At 55.6% G+C, this 17,500-nt stretch overlaps 1 pseudogene across 1 annotated transcript in view; it reads left to right on the top strand.

The window, feature by feature from the left end:
* LOC145340087 (beta-1,4-galactosyltransferase 3-like) overlaps positions 1 to 17,395 on the top strand; it is a 21,825-nt pseudogene extending 4,430 nt beyond the window's left edge. The window contains exons 2-4 of the transcript XR_013886204.1: positions 13,287 to 13,971; positions 15,568 to 15,798; positions 17,208 to 17,395. The product of XR_013886204.1 is annotated as a beta-1,4-galactosyltransferase 3-like (transcript). The remainder of the gene's footprint in view (positions 1 to 13,286; positions 13,972 to 15,567; positions 15,799 to 17,207) is intronic.
* The last annotated feature ends 105 nt before the right edge of the window (positions 17,396 to 17,500 follow it).

Genomic DNA, 17,500 nt, shown 5'->3' with positions numbered 1-17,500 from the left:
CTCTATCTCACTCTCTCTTTGTGTGTGTCTCTCTGTCTCTCACTGTGTCTGTGTGTGTGTGTCTCTCTGTCTCTCACTGTGTCTGTGTGTGTGTGTCTCTCTGTCTCTCACTGTGTCTGTGTGTGTGTCTCTCTGTCTCTCTCTATCTCACTCTCTCTTTGTGTGTGTCTCCCTGTCTCTCACTGTGTCTGTCTCTGTGTCTCTCTCTCTATCTCTGTGTCTCCCTCCCGAACAAAAGTCTCAATGTGACCGTCTCCCCCCCCCCCCCCGCTCCATTTCCCTCGCAGAGAGATTTCCTCCTGATATTCCACTCCCCCCCCCTCCGCTCCCCCCTCCCCCAGTTTGATTAATGGCGATGTCAGTTCCAAGCTCTGTTTGAGTTTTATTTCCTGTTGGTGAGGGAGAGACAGGGTTTGTTGTGCGGAGAGGGTGTCCCTGGAGGGAGTGCTGGGGGTCGGGGTGGGGGGTGGTCTCTTGGTGAATAATCCAGTCAAACTCCCCAGGAATTGCCCCCCTCCCTCCTTCCGTCTCTCCCTCCCCTCCTCTCGGGGAGGTTTTTCTCTCTCTCCCTAATAGTGAAACCATTGAAAGTTTTGCCAAGTTTTGGTGTGAGCTTGAGTGAGGGACTCTGTCTGCCTTTAAATCTTATCAACATTACTGGAGGAGTCCCGATTGTGTTTCTGATTATGTCTGTGTCTGTGTGTGTCTGTCTGTGATTGCCTGTCTGTCTGTCTGCGAGTGTGTGCGTGTCTGCCTGCGAGTGTGTGCGTGTCTGCCTGTGAGTGTGTGCGTGTCTGCCTGCGAGTGTGTGCGTGTCTGCCTGTCTGTCTGCGAGTGTGTGCGTGTCTGCCTGTCTGCCTGCGAGTGTGTGCGTGTCTGCCTGTCTGCCTGCGAGTGTGTGCGTGTCTGCCTGTCTGCCTGCGAGTGTGTGCGTGTCTGCCTGTCTGTCTGCGAGTGTGTGCCTGTCTGCCTGTGAGTGTGTGCGTGTCTGCCTGTCTGCCTGCGAGTGTGTGCGTGTCTGCCTGCGAGTGTGTGCGTGTCTGCCTGTCTGCCTGTGAGTGTGTGCCTGTCTGCCTGCGAGTGTCTGCCTGTCTGCCTGCGAGTGTCTGCCTGTCTGCCTGTGAGTGTCTGCCTGTCTGCCTGTGAGTGTCTGCCTGTCTGCCTGCGAGTGTGTGCGTGTCTGCCTGCGAGTGTGTGCGTGTCTGCCTGCGAGTGTGTGCGTGTCTGCCTGCGAGTGTGTGCGTGTCTGCCTGCGAGTGTGTGCGTGTCTGCCTGCGAGTGTGTGCGTGTCTGCCTGCGAGTGTGTGCCTGTCTGCCTGCGAGTGTGTGCCTGTCTGCCTGCGAGTGTGTGCCTGTCTGCCTGCGAGTGTGTGCCTGTCTGCCTGCGAGTGTGTGCCTGTCTGCCTGCGAGTGTGTGCCTGTCTGCCTGCGAGTGTGTGCCTGTCTGCCTGCGAGTGTGTGCCTGTCTGCCTGCGAGTGTGTGCCTGTCTGCCTGCGAGTGTGTGCCTGTCTGCCTGCGAGTGTGTGCCTGTCTGCCTGTCTGCCTGTGAGTGTGTGCCTGTCTGCCTGCGAGTGTGTGCGTGTTTCTGAAAGAAATGGTGGAGGTGATAGTGGATGCCTTGGTGGTTATTTTCCAAACGTCGCTGGATTCCAGGGAAGTGCCGGAAGATTGGAAAACGGCTAATGTTACGCCGTTGTTTAAGAAGGCAGGCAAAAGGCAGGGAATTATAGGCCGGTTAGTTTAACGTCTGTTGTGGGTAAAATGTTAGAATCCGTCATCAAGGAGGAAATAGCGAGGCATCTTGAAGGGAATTGCTTGATAGAGCAGACGCAGCACGGTTTCGTTAAGGGGAAGTCGTGTCTGACGAATTTATTGGAGTTCTATGAGGATGTGTCTAGGGCAGTGGATAGAGGAGAGCCGGTGGATGTGGTGTTTCTTGATTTTCAGAAGGCGTTTGACAAGGTACCTCACAAGAGGTTATTGCAGAAGGTAAGGGGGCATGGAGTTGGGGGTAGGGTGTTAGCGTGGATAGAGGATTGGTTGTCAAATAGGAGGCAGAGAGTGGGGGTCAATGGGTGCTATTCGGATTGGCGGTTGGTGATTAGTGGAGTGCCCCAGGGGTCGGTGCTGGGGCCTCAGCTATTTACCATTTATATAGATGATCTGGAGGAGGGAACCGAGTGTAGGGTGTCGAAATTTGCTGATGACACCAAGATTGGGGGAAAGGCAAATTGTGCGGAGGGTGTGGAGAGTCTGCAGAAGGATCTAGATAGGCTGGGCGAATGGGCCAGGAACTGGCAAATGGAATTTAATGTTGGCAAATGTGAGGTGGTCCACTTTGGTAGGAAGAATGGTAGGAAGGACTATTACTTACGGGGCGAAAAACTGCAGCAGGCGACGGTGCAGAGGGACCTCGGGGTCCTTGTGCATGAGTCGCAAAAACCCAGCTTGCAGGTGCAGCAGGTGGTCAGGAAGGCGAATGGGATGCTGGCCTTCATAGCGAGGGGGATTGAATATAAAAGTAGGGAGGTCTTGCTGCAGCTGTATAGGGCATTGGTGAGGCCGCAGCTGGAGTACTGTGTGCAGTTTTGGGCGCCGTACTTACGCAAGGATATTTTGGCCTTGGAGGGAGTGCAGAGGAGGTTTACTAGGCTGATACCGGAGTTGAGGGGGTTGAGCTATGAGGAGAGGCTGAATAAACTAGGCTTGTACTCGTTAGAGTTTAGAAGAATGAGGGGAGATCTCATTGAGACGTATAAGATGATGAATGGGATGGATAGGATAGAGGTGGAGAGACTCTTCCCGCTCAGAAAGGACAGTAGGACTAGGGGGCACAGCCTCAAGATAAAGGGGGGGGGTTTAGAACGGAGTTGAGGAGGAACTTCTTCACTCAAAGGGTGGTGAATCTCTGGAATTCTCTGCCCATTGAAGTGGTGGAGGCTGCCTCGCTAAATATTTTTAAGACGCGGGTTGATGGGTTTTTGATAAGAGAGGGGATTAAGGGTTATGGGGAGAGGGCGGGAAAGTGGAACTGAGCCACGACAGATCAGCCATGATCTTATTGAATGGCGGGGCAGGCTCGAAGGGCTAGATGGCCTACTCCTGCTCCTATTTCTTATGTTCTTATGTCTGCCTGCGAGTGTGTAATTGCGTGTGTCTACGTGTCTGTGCGTGTATCTGTCTGTGCGCGTGTGTAATTGCGTGTGTCAGTGTGTGTGGTTGCACGCCTGTGTGTGCGCGTGTGTCTGCACCCGCCTGTGTGCATCACAGGTTCAAAGTGAGAGGGAGAAAGTTGAAGGGAGGTGTGTGTGGGGGATGTTTTTCACACACAGAGTGGTGGGTGCCCGGAAGGTGCTGCCAGGGGAGGTGGTGGCAGCAGGCACATTACCAACGTTTAAGAGGCATCTGGACGGGTACAGGAAGAGGGAGGGAACAGAGGGATAGGGACGGAGTAAGGGCAGGAGGTTTTATTTTAGTTTTATTGGGGCATGATGATGAGGAGGGACGTGGAGAGTTGAAGGAGCTGTTCCTGCTCTGTTTGAGAGAGAGGGGAGCTGAGTAACTAGGGCCAACGTGTAAATAATTCACTGTGGGTGTGTCGAATATTCAATCCAGTTATCAAATACAACAGCTCGAGTAAGAGATGACATTCGCTCTGCCTTGTATCCCCAAGGTAACCCAGGAACATAGAGACCAGAAGCAGGAGGCCATTCAGCCCTTCCAGCCTGCTGCACCATTCATTCTGATCATCGAATCCAATATCCTGATCCCCTCCCCCCCATATCCCTCGATCCCTTTCGCCCCAAGAGTGAAATCTAATTTCTTCCTGAAATCACACAGCGTTTTCTCCTCAGCTCCTTCCTGTGGGAGTGAATTCCACACATTCCCCACCCTCTGGGTGAAGAAGTTTCTCCTCACCTCAGTTCTAAAAGGTTTACCCCTTATCCTCAAACTCTGACCCCTAGTTCTGGACTCCCCCCCACCATCGGGAACATTCTTTCTGAATCGACCCTGTCTAACCCTGTGTGAATTTTATAAGTTTCTATCAGATCCCCTCTCACTCTCCTAAACTCCAGTGAATATAATCCTAACCCACTCAGTCTCTCCTCATATGACAGACCTGCCATCCCAGGAATCAGCCTGGAAAACCTTCGCTGTGCTCCCTCTATAACAAGGACATCCTTCCTCAGATAAGGAGACCAAAACCACACACAATACTCCCGGTGTGGCCTCACCGAGGCTCTGTGTATTCTGCATTCTACCCATTCCTTCTCTCTACATACTCTATGAATTGTATGCTTTGTCTGTATAGTGCGCAAGAAATAATACTTTTCACCATATAGTAATATATGCAACAAATCAAAACATCCCTGCACTCAAATCCTCTCGCTGTGAAGGCCAACGTACCATTTCCCTTCTTTACTGCCTGTTGTACCTGCATGCTTACTTTCAGTGACTGAGTCTGAGGATGCCCAGACTTCATGGCACAGTGGGTTAGCACTGCTGCCTCACAGCGCCAGGGACCCGGGTTCGATTCCCGGGGACACGGTGACACAGTGGGTTAGCACTGCTGCCTCACAGCGCCAGGGACCCGGGTTCGATTCCCGGGGGCACGGTGACACAGTGGGTTAACACTGCTGCCTCACAGCGCCAGGGACCCGGGTTCGATTCCTGGGGGCACGATGACACAGTGGGTTAGCACTGCTCCCGCACAGCACCAGGGACCCGGGTTCGATTCCCGGGGGCACGGTGACACAGTGGGTTAGCACTGCTGTCTCACAGCGCCAGGGACCCGGGTTCGATTCCGAGGGGGCACAGTGACACAGTGGGTTAGCACTGCTGTCTCACAGCGCCAGGGACCCGGGTTCGATTCCCGGGGGCACGGTGACACAGTGGGTTAGCACTGCTGTCTCACAGCGCCAGGGACCCGGGTTCGATTCCCGGGGGCACGGTGAAACAGTGGGTTAGCACTGCTGCCTCACAGCGCCAGAGACCCGGGTTCAATTCCCGGGGACACGGTGACACAGTGGGTTAGCACTGCTGTCTCACAGCGCCAGGGACCCGGGTTCGATTCCCGGGGGCACGGTGACACAGTGGGTTAGCGCTGCTGTCTCACAGCGCCAGGGACCCGGGTTCGATTCCCGAGGGGGCACGGTGACACAGTGGGTTAGCGCTGCTGTCTCACAGCGCCAGAGACCCGGGTTTGATTCCCGGGGGGCACGGTGACACAGTGGGTTAGCACTGCTGTCTCACAGCGCCAGGGACCCGGGTTCGATTCCCGGGGGCACGGTGAAACAGTGGGTTAGCACTGCTGCCTCACAGCGCCAGAGACCCGGGTTCAATTCCCGGGGACACGGTGACACAGTGGGTTAGCACTGCTGTCTCACAGCGCCAGGGACCCGGGTTCGATTCCCGGGGGCACGGTGACACAGTGGGTTAGCGCTGCTGTCTCACAGCGCCAGGGACCCGGGTTCGATTCCCGGGGGCACGGTGACACAGTGGGTTAGCACTGCTGTCTCACAGCGCCAGGGACCTGGGTTCGCTTCCCGGGGGGGCACGGTGACACAGTGGGTTAGCACTGCTGTCTCACAGCGCCAGGGACCCGGGTTCGCTTCCCGGGGGCACGGTGACACAGTGGGTTAGCACTGCTGTCTCACAGCGCCAGGGACCCGGGTTTGATTCCCAGCTCAGATCACTGTCTGTGTGGAGTTTGCACATTCTCCCCGTGTCTGCGTGGGTTTCCTCCCACAGTCCAAAGATGTGCGGGTTAGGGTGGATTGGCCGTGATAAATTGCCCCTTTGTGTCGGGGCGATTATAGGATCACAAATAGAATCATAGAAACCCGACAGTGCAGAAAGAGGCCATTCGGCCCACCGGGTCTGCACTGACCACAGTCCTTACCCCCATATCCCAACTATTTACCCACTAATCCTTCTAACTTATACAGCTTGGAACATTAAGGGGTGATTTATCATGGCCAACCAACCTTCTGAGGCCACTTCCTCCTCCCCATCCCCCCCCTGCCCCGGCTCCCTGGGACTGCCCCCAACCCCGTCCCCACCCCACCGCCCCCCAACATCCGGTGCCAGCAATGCTGCCCCCCTTGTTCTCTGCAAAGACCCCTGCAAAGAGCCTTGCTACACCCCTACCCCCCTCCCCCACCTTCTCCTCCACTCCAGTTGATTATCCCTCACACTATTTATCCCAACTTCCCCCCTGAGTCCTTGGGGGTTTGACATAGGGAGGGGGTGTAGGGGGCTGGAGGAGGTTACAGAGATAGGGAGGGGGTGTAGGGGGCTGGAGGAGGTTACAGAGATAGGGAGGGGGTGTAGGGGGCTGGAGGAGGTTACAGAGATAGGGAGGGGGTGTAGGGGGCTGGAGGAGGTTACAGAGATAGGGAGGGGGTGTAGGGGCTGGAGGAGGTTACAGAGATAGGGAGGGGTGTAGGGGCTGGAGGAGGTTACTGAGATAGGGAGGGGGTGTAGGGGCTGGAGGAGGTTACAGAGATAGGGAGGGGGTGTAGGGGCTGGAGGAGGTTACAGAGATAGGGAGGGGGGTGTAGGGGCTGGAGGAGGTTACAGAGATAGGGAGGGGGTGTAGGGGCTGGAGGAGGTTACAGAGATAGGGAGGGGGTGTAGGGGCTGGAGGAGGTTACAGAGATAGGGAGGGGGTGTAGGGACTGGAGGGGGTTACAGAGATAGGGAGGGGGTGTAGGGACTGGAGGGGGTTACAGAGATAGGGAGGGGGTGTAGGGGCTGGAGGAGGTTACAGAGATAGGGAGGGGTGTAGGGGCTGGAGGAGGTTACAGAGATAGGGAGGGGGTGTAGGGGCTGGAGGAGGTTACAGAGATAGGGAGGGGGTGTAGGGGCTGGAGGAGGTTACAGAGATAGGGAGGGGGTGTAGGGGCTGGAGGGGGTTACAGAGATAGGGAGGGGGTGTAGGGGCTGGAGGAGGTTACAGAGATAGGGAGGGGGTGTAGGGGCTGGAGGAGGTTACAGAGATAGGGAGGGGGTGTAGGGGCTGGAGGAGGTTACAGAGATAGGGAGGGGGTGTAGGGGCTGGAGGGGGTTACAGAGATAGGGAGGGGGGTGTAGGGGCTGGAGGGGGTTACAGAGATAGGGAGGGGGTGTAGGGGCTGGAGGAGGTTACAGAGACAGGGAGGGGGTGTAGGGGCTGGAGGAGGTTACAGAGACAGGGAGGGGGTGTAGGGGCTGGAGGGGGTTACAGAGATAGGGAGGGGGTGTAGGGGCTGGAGGAGGTTACAGAGATAGGGAGGGGGTGTAGGGGCTGGAGGAGGTTACAGAGACAGGGAGGGGGTGTAGGAGCTGGAGGGGGTTACAGAGATAGGGAGGGGGTGTAGGGGCTGGAGGAGGTTACAGAGATAGGGAGGGGGTGTAGGGGCTGGAGGAGGTTACAGAGATAGGGAGGGGGTGTCGGGGCTGGAGGAGGTTACAGAGATAGGGAGGGGTTGTCGGGGCTGGAGGAGGTTACAGAGATAGGGAGGGGTGTAGGGGCTGGAGGAGGTTACAGAGATAGGGAGGGGGTGTAGGGGCTGGAGGAGGTTACAGAGATAGTGAGGGGGTGTAGGGACTGGAGGGGGTTACAGAGATAGGGAGGGGGTGTAGGGACTGGAGGGGGTTACAGAGATAGGGAGGGGGTGTAGGGGCTGGAGGAGGTTACAGAGATAGGGAGGGGGTGTAGGGGCTGGAGGAGGTTACAGAGATAGGGAGGGGGTGTAGGGGCTGGGAAGCCGAGGGTGTTGGGATTGGGAATGGGAATATTTTTGACTGTGTGCTGACGGGACACATTGCTCTCCAATGAATAATTACCGAACACATTCCAGAATTCTGGGCCACATCACCTCTGGCCAGAGGCAGCTCGATGACGGCTGGAATGTTCCAGAAAATATAATTCAGAACAGCCTTGCAAAAGAAAAAGAACTATCCCTAAAAACAAAACTTTCAGCGGATGTTCTCAGTACTGAGGGAGTGCCGCACTGTCAGAGGGTCAGTGCTGAGGGAGTGCCGCACTGTCAGAGGGTCAGTGCTGAGGGAGCGCCGCACTGTCAGAGGGTCAGTGCTGAGGGAGTGCCGCACTGTCAGAGGGTCAGTGCTAAGGGAGCGCCGCACTGTCAGAGGGTCAGTGCTGAGGGAGTGCCGCACTGTCAGAGGGTCAGTGCTAAGGGAGCGCCGCACTGTCAGAGGGTCAGTGCTGAGGGAGTGCCGCACTGTCAGAGGGTCAGTGCTAAGGGAGCGCCGCACTGTCAGAGGGTCAGTGCTGAGGGAGCGCCGCACTGTCAGAGGGTCAGTGCTGAGGGAGTGCCGCACTGTCAGAGGGTCAGTGCTGAGGGAGTGCCGCACTGTCAGAGGGTCAGTGCTGAGGGAGCGCCGCACTGTCAGAGGGTCAGTGCTGAGGGAGCGCCGCACTGTCAGAGGGTCAGTGCTGAGGGAGTGCCGCACTGTCAGAGGGTCAGTGCTGAGGGAGTGCCGCACTGTCAGAGGGTCAGTGCTGAGGGAGTGCCGCACTGTCAGAGGGTCAGTGCTGAGGGAGTGCCGCACTGTCAGAGGGTCAGTGCTGAGGGAGTGCCGCACTGTCAGAGGGTCAGTGCTGAGGGAGTGCCGCACTGTCAGAGGGTCAGTGCTGAGGGAGTGCCGCACTGTCAGAGGGTCAGTGCTGAGGGAGTGCCGCACTGTCAGAGGGTCAGTACTGAGGGAGTGCCGCACTGTCAGAGGGTCAGTACTGAGGGAGTGCCGCACTGTCAGAGGGTCAGTACTGAGGGAGTGCCGCACTGTCAGAGGGTCAGTACTGAGGGAGTGCTGCACTGTCAGAGGGATCTCTGTAGTGGATATTTAGTCTGAACGGGTAATGAGAGTGGGAGATGGGGTTGGAGATGGGAGAGATACCTCTCCACGATCTCCTGTTCGCCGTTTCCCCCGTGCTGTGTGAGGTAAAATTTATAAGCTGTCTTTGAACGAAGGTGCCGCTGACCCGCGATCGAGTGTGCACGGGAGACGGGGAACGCGATCTTCCTGTATAACATCTGATTCTGAGTCCTGTCGAGTCTGTACCGCGTTCACCCTGACAGGTTACCTGGTCAGCTTTGTGAACGTGAGAGTGGGATTGCTGTCTGTCGGTGGAATATTTCAGCCGTCCTGTTCCGTGTCTCCCCTCGCGCTGGCTCCCTCGCTCCAAGAGTGAACCTGTCCTTCGCCCGTCACTGGCCTGCCACTCCGGGACTGTCTAACAGAACACAGCGTCCCCACCCCCCCCACCCCCCAGAACCCAACCCCCGCCCTCCCCTTCCACCGCCCCGCTCCCTGACCACCTCCCTCAGCGCCCTCCACCCGCAGTAACCCCTCACTGGCACGGAGAAAGCTGTTCTTCCGCGGTGCGGAATCCCCCAGCTTCCCGCCCTCTGAGGGGAGCCCTTTCTCCCCCTCTCACTCTGAAATAGGGTCTTACAGGCCCATCTGCCCATCCAATCCACACCGACCCCTTAGAACCACCTGAACCCCCACCTATCCCCCCCGCCAACACTTGATCTGATTTATTAATGTCGCGTTTATTGGGATACAGTGAAAAGTATTGTTTCTTGCGCGCTGTACAGACAGAGCATACCATTCATAGAGAAGGAAAGGAGAGGGTGCGGAATGTCGTGTTACAGTCACAGCGAGGGTGTGGAGAAAGATCAACTCAATGCGAGGTCGGTCCATTCAAAAGTCTGACGGCAGCAGGGAAGAAGCTGTCTTATCCACTCTGTCCCTCATAATCTTGTACACCTCCGTCAGGTCACCCCTCAGTCCTCTGTGCTCCAGAGGAAACAACCCAAGCCTCCCCAGCCTCTCCTCCTAACTTCAACGCTCCATCCCAGTCCTGGTGAGTCTCCTCTGCACCCCCCTCCCAGCGCCTTCACACCCTTCCTACAAGGTGGTGACTGGAACTGCTCGCTGCTGTGATCTCACCTCCAACGTGACATAAGAACATAAGAAATAGGAGCAGGAGTAGGCCATCTAGCCCTTCGAGCCTGCCCCGCCATTCAGTAAGATCATGGCTGATCTGTCGTGGCTCAGTTCCACTTTCCCGCCCTCTCCCCATAACCCTTAATCCCCTCTCTTATCAAAAACCCATCAACCTGCGTCTTAAAAATATTTAGCGAGGCAGCCTCCACCACTTCAACGGGCAGAGAATTCCAGAGATTCACCACCCTTTGAGTGAAGAAGTTCCTCCTCAACTCCGTTCTAAACCACCCCCCTTTATCTTGAGGCTGTGCCCCCTAGTCCTACTGTCCTTTCTGAGCGGGAAGAGCCTCTCCACCTCTATCCTATCCATCCCATTCATCATCTTATACGTCTCAATGAGATCTCCCCTCATTCTTCTAAACTCTAACGAGTACAAGCCTAGTTTATTCAGCCTCTCCTCATAGCTCAACCCCCTCAACTCCAGCATGAGTGACTGGAGAAATGCTGGAAAATCTCAGCCGTCCGCGGAGAGAGGATAGACTCGAGTCTGGATAACTCTTCATCAGCGCTGGGAGAAGGAGAGGGAGCAGAGATCTGTCCCCTGAGGGTGGGGAGGGCTGGTGGAATTGGACAAGGGCAATCTCATTGAGCCTGCGGAAGGCTGAGGGAGTCCATTCTGTGAGCAGAATGTGTGAAGGTACGGTTGGGTAAAGGAGTGCCTGAGGCAGTAGGTTTTGAAGAAGGAGGTTGGGGGTTGGGCAGAGGAGAGCGATAATATCGAAAGTCTGATGGCAGCAGGGAAGAAGCTGGTCCTTTTCCACTCTTTCCCTCATAACCTCGTACACCTCGATCAAGTCGCCACTCAGTCCTCTCCCTCCAACAACACCATCTAATCCTCATTTCCCCCCGTATCCTTTGATCGCCTTCGCCCCCAAGTGCTATATCCAGCTGCCTCTGGAATATATTCAATGTTTTGGCATCAACTACTTCCTGTGGGAATGAATTCCACAGGCTCACCGGGTGAAGAATCTTAGAAACCCTACAGTACAGACAGAGGCCCTTCAGCCCATCGAGTCTGCACTGAACACAATCCCACCCAGGCCCTACCCCCATATCCCTACACATTTACCCACTGATCCCTCTAACCTACACATCTCAGGACACTGAGGGGCAATTTAGCACGGCCAATCAACCTAACCTGCACATCTTTGGACTGTGGGAGGAAACCGGAGCCCCCGGAGGAAACCCACGCAGACATGGGGAGAATGTGCAAACTCCACGCAGACAGTGACCCGAGCTGGGAGTCGAACCCAGGACCCTGGAGCTCTGAAGCAGCAGTGCTAACCTCCCTGCATCTCCCCTGTCTAGTCCTGTTTGGATTTGATAAGTCTCTGAGATCAAATGGAACAGGGGCGATGGGGAGAGTTCAGACTCCAAAGTTGTTGAGCTCAGTTTTGTAAAGTGTCCAGTGGGAAGCTGGGTTTGTCTCGGTGTTCGCTGGAACACGGCGGAAGGGTAAGGACAGAGCAGGCGGTGTGGGGAACTGTGAGCAGCGGGAAGGTCAGGGTCCTGACTCTGTGCAGACCTCAGCAAAGTGATCACCCAAGTGTACGCTTGGTCTCGCCGACATGGAGATGGACTTGGGGGGGGGGGACACAGAAAGAAGGCTCACGACACCAGGTTAAAGCCCAACTGACTGCTCTCCCCGATACACAGAGACCACGATGGGAGCAGTGTATGCGATAGGCCCAGGTTGCAGGAGGTGCGTGTGGAACCTGCTCCACCTGAAAGGGGGGTTTCGGAGGTAACGGGGCAGGTCTTACACATTTAGTTGCATGGGAAGGTGCCAGTCTGGAAGATTCCCAGTTGGGGGGGGGGGGTTTGAGATAGGATTATAGCATGGAAACAGGCCCTTCGGCCCAACTTGTCCATGCCACCCTTTTAAAACCCCTAAGCTAATCCCAATTGCCCACATTTGGCCCATATCCCTCTATATCCATCGTACCCACGTAACTGTCTAAACGCGTTTTAAATGATAAAGTTGTACCTGCCTCTACTACTGCCTCTGGCAGCTCGTTCCAGCCACTCTGGGTGAAAAAATTGCCCCTCTGGACCCTTTTGTATCTCTCCCCTCTCACCTTAAACCTCTGCCCTCTAGTTTTAGACTCCCCTACCTTTGGGGAAAAGATATTGACTATCTAGCTGATCTGTGCCCTCATTATTTTATAGACCTCTATAAGATCACCCCTCAGCCTCCTACGCTCCAGAGAAAAAAGTCCCAGTCTATCCAGCCTCTCCTTATAACTCAATCCATCAAGTCCCGGTAACATCCTAGTAAATCTTTTCTGCACTCTTTCTAGTTTAATAATATCCTTTCTATAACAGGGTGACCAGAACTGTACACAGTTTGATTAAAGGATTCGATAGGGTTGATGGAGAGAAACTATTTCCTCTAATGGGGGGAGGGGCAGAGTCCAGAATGTAAGGTAGTTGGTGGGGGTGGGGGAGTGAGGCAGGGGTGGGGAGTGGGGAGCGGGGGACAGAATCTTAAAATTGGAGTCAGGTTGTTCAGTTGGGGGGGTGGGTGTGGTGGAGGAATATGAGGAAGCACTTCCTCCCTTGAGTTTGGATAAACTTGAAGGGTTAGTTTATTACACACAACCTAGCCATTGAGGTTGGGGGGGTGGAGAGGGTGATTATGAGTGAACCACCCCCCCCATTCCCATATGTTCGTGCATGAGTAGAGGGGAGTGTGAAACAGAGTTTCAGGGTGAAGATCGCAGAAGAAAGGCAGTTTGTTCTGCATAGAATCATAATCCCGAGATGTATTCTTTAACAGTGGGTCAGCAGGGTGAAAACTGATGCTGGATAATTCACTGTTCCAGTCTTCCCAAGTGCGATAGACACTGGGAGACGAATTAGCCCAGCAAAATAGTGATAGCACAGTGGGAGTGAACAGGGAAGGGTTTGGGATTGTGTACAATGGAGTGAATGGGAAAGGGATTGTGTACAATGGGAGTGAACGGGAAGAGGATTGGGATTGTACGCAGTGGGAATGAATAGGAAGGGGTTTGGGATTGTGCACAGTTGGAGTGAACGGGAAGGGGTTTGGGATTGGGATTGTGTACAGTGGGAGTGAATGGGAAGGGGATTGGGATTGTACACAGTCGGAGTGAATGGGAAGGGGATTGGGATTGTGTACAGTGGGAGTGAACGGGAAGGGGATTGGGATTGTGTACAGTGGGAGCGAACGAGAAGGCGTTTGGGTCCACTGACTATTGGGGAATTCTCATCCGGAATTTTGACATATTTGTTGCCTCCTCAGGTCGCTGACGGGTCGATCGAGCTGGTTGCTGATTGGCTGGGCGGTAGCCATCTTGTCCGATGATGCCATCAGGTGCCTTACCTCTGGTGCCTTGACCAGGATGTCCCTGGTCAAACACAGTGATGCCAACTGGCTGGATCGCTGTGCTGTTGCCTTGAGAGTACCCTGCTGAGTGAAGCGGAGAGTGGGCGGCTCTGACCCCAGGGATCGTTTTGACCCCGACTCCACGCTGCCCGCTGAAGGCATCCACGAAGGCATCTCCGTGCTCTGGGTGAGGGGGGGGGTGGGTGGCGTGCGGCGCTGGGTGAGAGATGGTCTACTGAAGGAAGGAGCACCGCCAGGGTCTCCCACGTGTGACAGGAAGAACCCCTCTGTCTGTGCGTGCGCGCACTCTCTCCTGCAGACAATCGCCACGATCTGATAGCGATGAAGTTCCCAGCCAAAGCTCACTACTTCGCCCTCCTGATCTGTGTCCAGCTGATGGTTATTATGATCCTGTACCGAGAGGGTTCTCGCAAGCGAGTGGCTTACTTCATCGGCATCCTGTGGAAAGGGGGACCATGCACACACCCTTCACCTCAACGCTTCCCAGGTTGGCGATGTTTATTTGAACCTCAGTCTCATCACCCGACCCTGGTCGGGGAGGATCAGTTGCCCTATTGTCCAAAGGTCTCACCGTATCTGGGTAAGTCTGGGGGCGGGGGTCTGGAGGGAGGTGGGGGGGGGGGGTCTCACGAAGGGGAGATCAGAACTAACCCTCAATCGCTCAAAGTTATGTACCTCCCTCTCGTAATCTGTTAGCGTGTGTGAGAGAAGCAGAATTGTCTGGCTGTCAATGGCTTTAACCGGTTGAATCAAAATAACTCCGAGACTCTGTGCGTATCTAACGGTGAACCGGTTAACTAAAGAACAGAGAAAATTCCAGCTCAGGAACAGGCCCTTTGGCCCCCCAAGCCTGCACTGACCATGCTGCCCCCGACTGAACTAAAACCCCCTCCCTTCCGGGGACCATATCCCTCTATTCCCATCCTATTCATGGATTTTCCAGATGTCCCTTAAAACTCACTACCGTATCCCCTTCCACTCCCTCCCCCGGCAGCGAGTTCCAGGCACCCACCACCCTCTGTGTAAAAAATCTGCCTCGTCCATCTCCTTTAAACCTTACCCCTCACACCTTAAACCTGTGCCCCCCGTAATTGACTCTTCCACCCTGGGAAAAAGCTTCTGTCTATCCACTCTGTCCCCCATAATCTTGTCGACTTCTATCAGGTCTCCCCCTCAACCTCTGTGGAATATATATATAAAAAATAAATTTAATTTCCATCTATAGACTCTGTCTACACTTCCCACTATCTCGGAAAAGCAGCCGGTATAATTAAGGACCCCCCCCCACGTACCCCGGACATTCTCTCTTCTGTTGGGAAAAAGATACAGAAGTCTGAGGTCCCGTACCGACCGACTCAAGAACAGCTTCTTCCCTGCTGCTGTCAGACTTTTGAATGACCGACCTCGCATTAAGTTGATCTTTCTCTACACCCTCGCTGTGACTGTAACACTACATTCTGCACCCTCTCCCTTCCTTCTCTGAGAACAGTATGCTTTGTATAGCGTGCAAGAAACAATACTTTTCACTGTATCCCAATACATGTGACAATAATAAATAAAATCAAATATTAAGTTGATCTTTCTCTGCACCCTCACTGTGACATAACACTACATTCTACACTGTCTCCCTTCCTTCTCTATGAGCGGTATGCTTTCTCTGTATAGTGCGCAAGAAACAATACTTTTCACTGTACGCTAATACATGTGACAATAATAAATCCAATCAGAAAGAGGCAGAAATGACGTGGATAAGAGTGTAATGGGCAGGGGTATTTTTGGGGTTGGAGGGAGGTTTTGTATTAGTATTCCCCGGAGGAGGGGGGGCAGGTTCTGGGACCATTGCTTTCCTGATATAGTTTAACAATCTCGGTCTCGGTGGCGCGAGGCAAAACCTGGAGATATTGGAACCTGTGAGGACAGAGGGAGGTTGGAGTGGGCGGATGGAGGACAGTGTGGAGGGGTTTGAGGTGGTGAATTTTGGAGAGAATCTAAAATGAGGGGTAAAATTCGAGCGGGGTGCAGGATCTGAGCAGAGGTCATTGAAGAACGCAGGACAGGCGGAGCGAGCGGTCAATAAACCCGCTCCCTCCCCGGGACGGAGGGTATAACGGGAGCTCCAACCCCGGCCTAACCTCACCTCCCCCCACCCCGTCCTCGGGGTCTTGCCTCTCCCCAGGTGGTCCGATCCAGGTCACTTTCCCGAGATCTGACGCTGGAGGAGGTGCAGAGGCGGAACCGTACGTTACGGCCGGGGGAAGTATAAACCGCCGGACTGTGAGTCGGTGCACAACACGGCGATCCTCATTCCTCACCGGAACCGGGAACAGCACCTCAAACACCTCCTGTACTACCTACACCCATTCCTACAGCGACAACACTCAACTACGCCATCTACGTCATTCACCAGGTCAGTGCTGGGGGGAACGTGGGGGGGGGGGGGGGGGGGGGTGCGGGGGTGGAGTCTAAGGAGGGGGTGTCGGTGTTGGGGGGCGGTGGTGGGGGGGGGGGGGTGCGTGTGACCTGGGTGAGCAGTGGGGAGGGTTTCATGGTCACACTCGAAGAATGGGCCTCTCGTCCCCCCACCCCCCTGTCCCCCGGTTCCCCCCCCCCCCCCCCCCCCACTCTCGTTCCCCGGTCCCCCCCCCCCACTCTCGTCCCCCGGTCCCCCCCCCCACTCTCGTTCCCCGGTTCCCCCCCCCCCCAAACTCTCGTTTTCCCCCCCCCAACTCTCGTTCCCCCCCCCCCCACTCTCGTTCCCCCCCCCCAACTCTCGTCCCCCCCCCCAACTCTCGTTTCCCCCCCCCCAACTCTCGTTCCCCCCCCCCAACTCTCGTTCCCCCCCCAATCTCGTTTCCCCCCCCCAACTCTCGTTTCCCCCCCAACTCTCGTTTCCCCCCCCCAACTCTCGTTGTTCCCCCCCCAACTCTCGTTCCCCCCAACTCTCGTTCCCCCCCAACTCTCGTTCCCCCCCACCACTCTCGTTCCCCCCCCCCAACTCTCGTTTCCCCCCCCCAACTCTCGTTTCCCCCCCCCCAACTCTCTTGTTCCCCCCCAACTCTCGTTGTTCCCCCCCCAACTCTTCGTTCCCCCCCCCAACTCTCGTTCCCCCCCCCAACTCTCGTTCCCCCCCCAACTCTCGTTCCCCCCCCCCCCCAACTCTCAGTTCCCCCCCCAACTCTCGTTCCCCCCCCCCAACTCTCGCTCCCCCCCCCCCCAACTCTCGTTCCCCCCCCCAACTCTCGTTCCCCCCCCCAACTCTCGTTCCTCGGTGCCCCCCCCCTTCGTTCCCTTGTTCCCCCTCCCCCCTTCCTGTGTGGTCCACAGTTTCTCCCAAATTCAGAGAAATGATCAAACTCCCTCCTCTCATAAGGGGGAGAGATTGGGTCGATCGGGCCTGTATTCACTGGAGTTTATCCCTGGGATGGGGAGAGTGTCGTACGGGAGAGATTGGGCCGATCGGGCCTGTATTCACTGGAGTTTATCCCTGGGATGGGGAGAGTGTCGTACGGGAGAGATTGGGTCGGTCGGGCCTGTATTCACTGGAGTTTATCCCTGGGATGGGGGGAGTGTCGTACGGGGAGAGATTGGGTCGATCGGGCCTGTATTCACTGGAGTTTATCCCTGGGATGGGGGAGTGTCGTACGGGAGAGATTGGGTCGATCGGGCCTGTATTCATGGAGTTTAGCCCTGGAGAGCGGGAGGGTGGGCGATGGAGAGGGAGATAGTAGATTGGACATGCTGGATGGTCTGAATGGCCTCTTCCCCCCTGTTTCTCGGTTGCGGTGTGTGAGTCTCTGTCTCTCTCTCTGACACCAGGCTGGTAACTACACGTTTAACCGAGCTAAGCTCCTGAATGTGGGTTTCAAAGAGGCGATGAAGGAGGGTGACTGGGATTGCCTGTTCTGCCATGATGTTGACCTGATCCCGGAGGATGATCGTAACATCTACACCTGCGAAAAAACCCCAAACACTTCTCCATCGCCATGGACAAATTCAGGCTACAAGTAAGAAATCAATCAACTGCCCCCCACCCCCCAGGGCCACACAGAGTGCCGCACTGTCAGAGGGTCAGTGCTGAGGGAGCGCCGCACTGTCAGAGGGTCAGTGCT

Source organism: Carcharhinus amblyrhynchos, unplaced genomic scaffold (assembly GCF_965287045.1).
Source record: "Carcharhinus amblyrhynchos unplaced genomic scaffold, sCarAmb.v2.hapA scaffold_766, whole genome shotgun sequence".
Taxonomy (NCBI): domain Eukaryota; kingdom Metazoa; phylum Chordata; class Chondrichthyes; order Carcharhiniformes; family Carcharhinidae; genus Carcharhinus; species Carcharhinus amblyrhynchos.
This window is presented reverse-complemented; position numbering and strand designations above follow the sequence as displayed.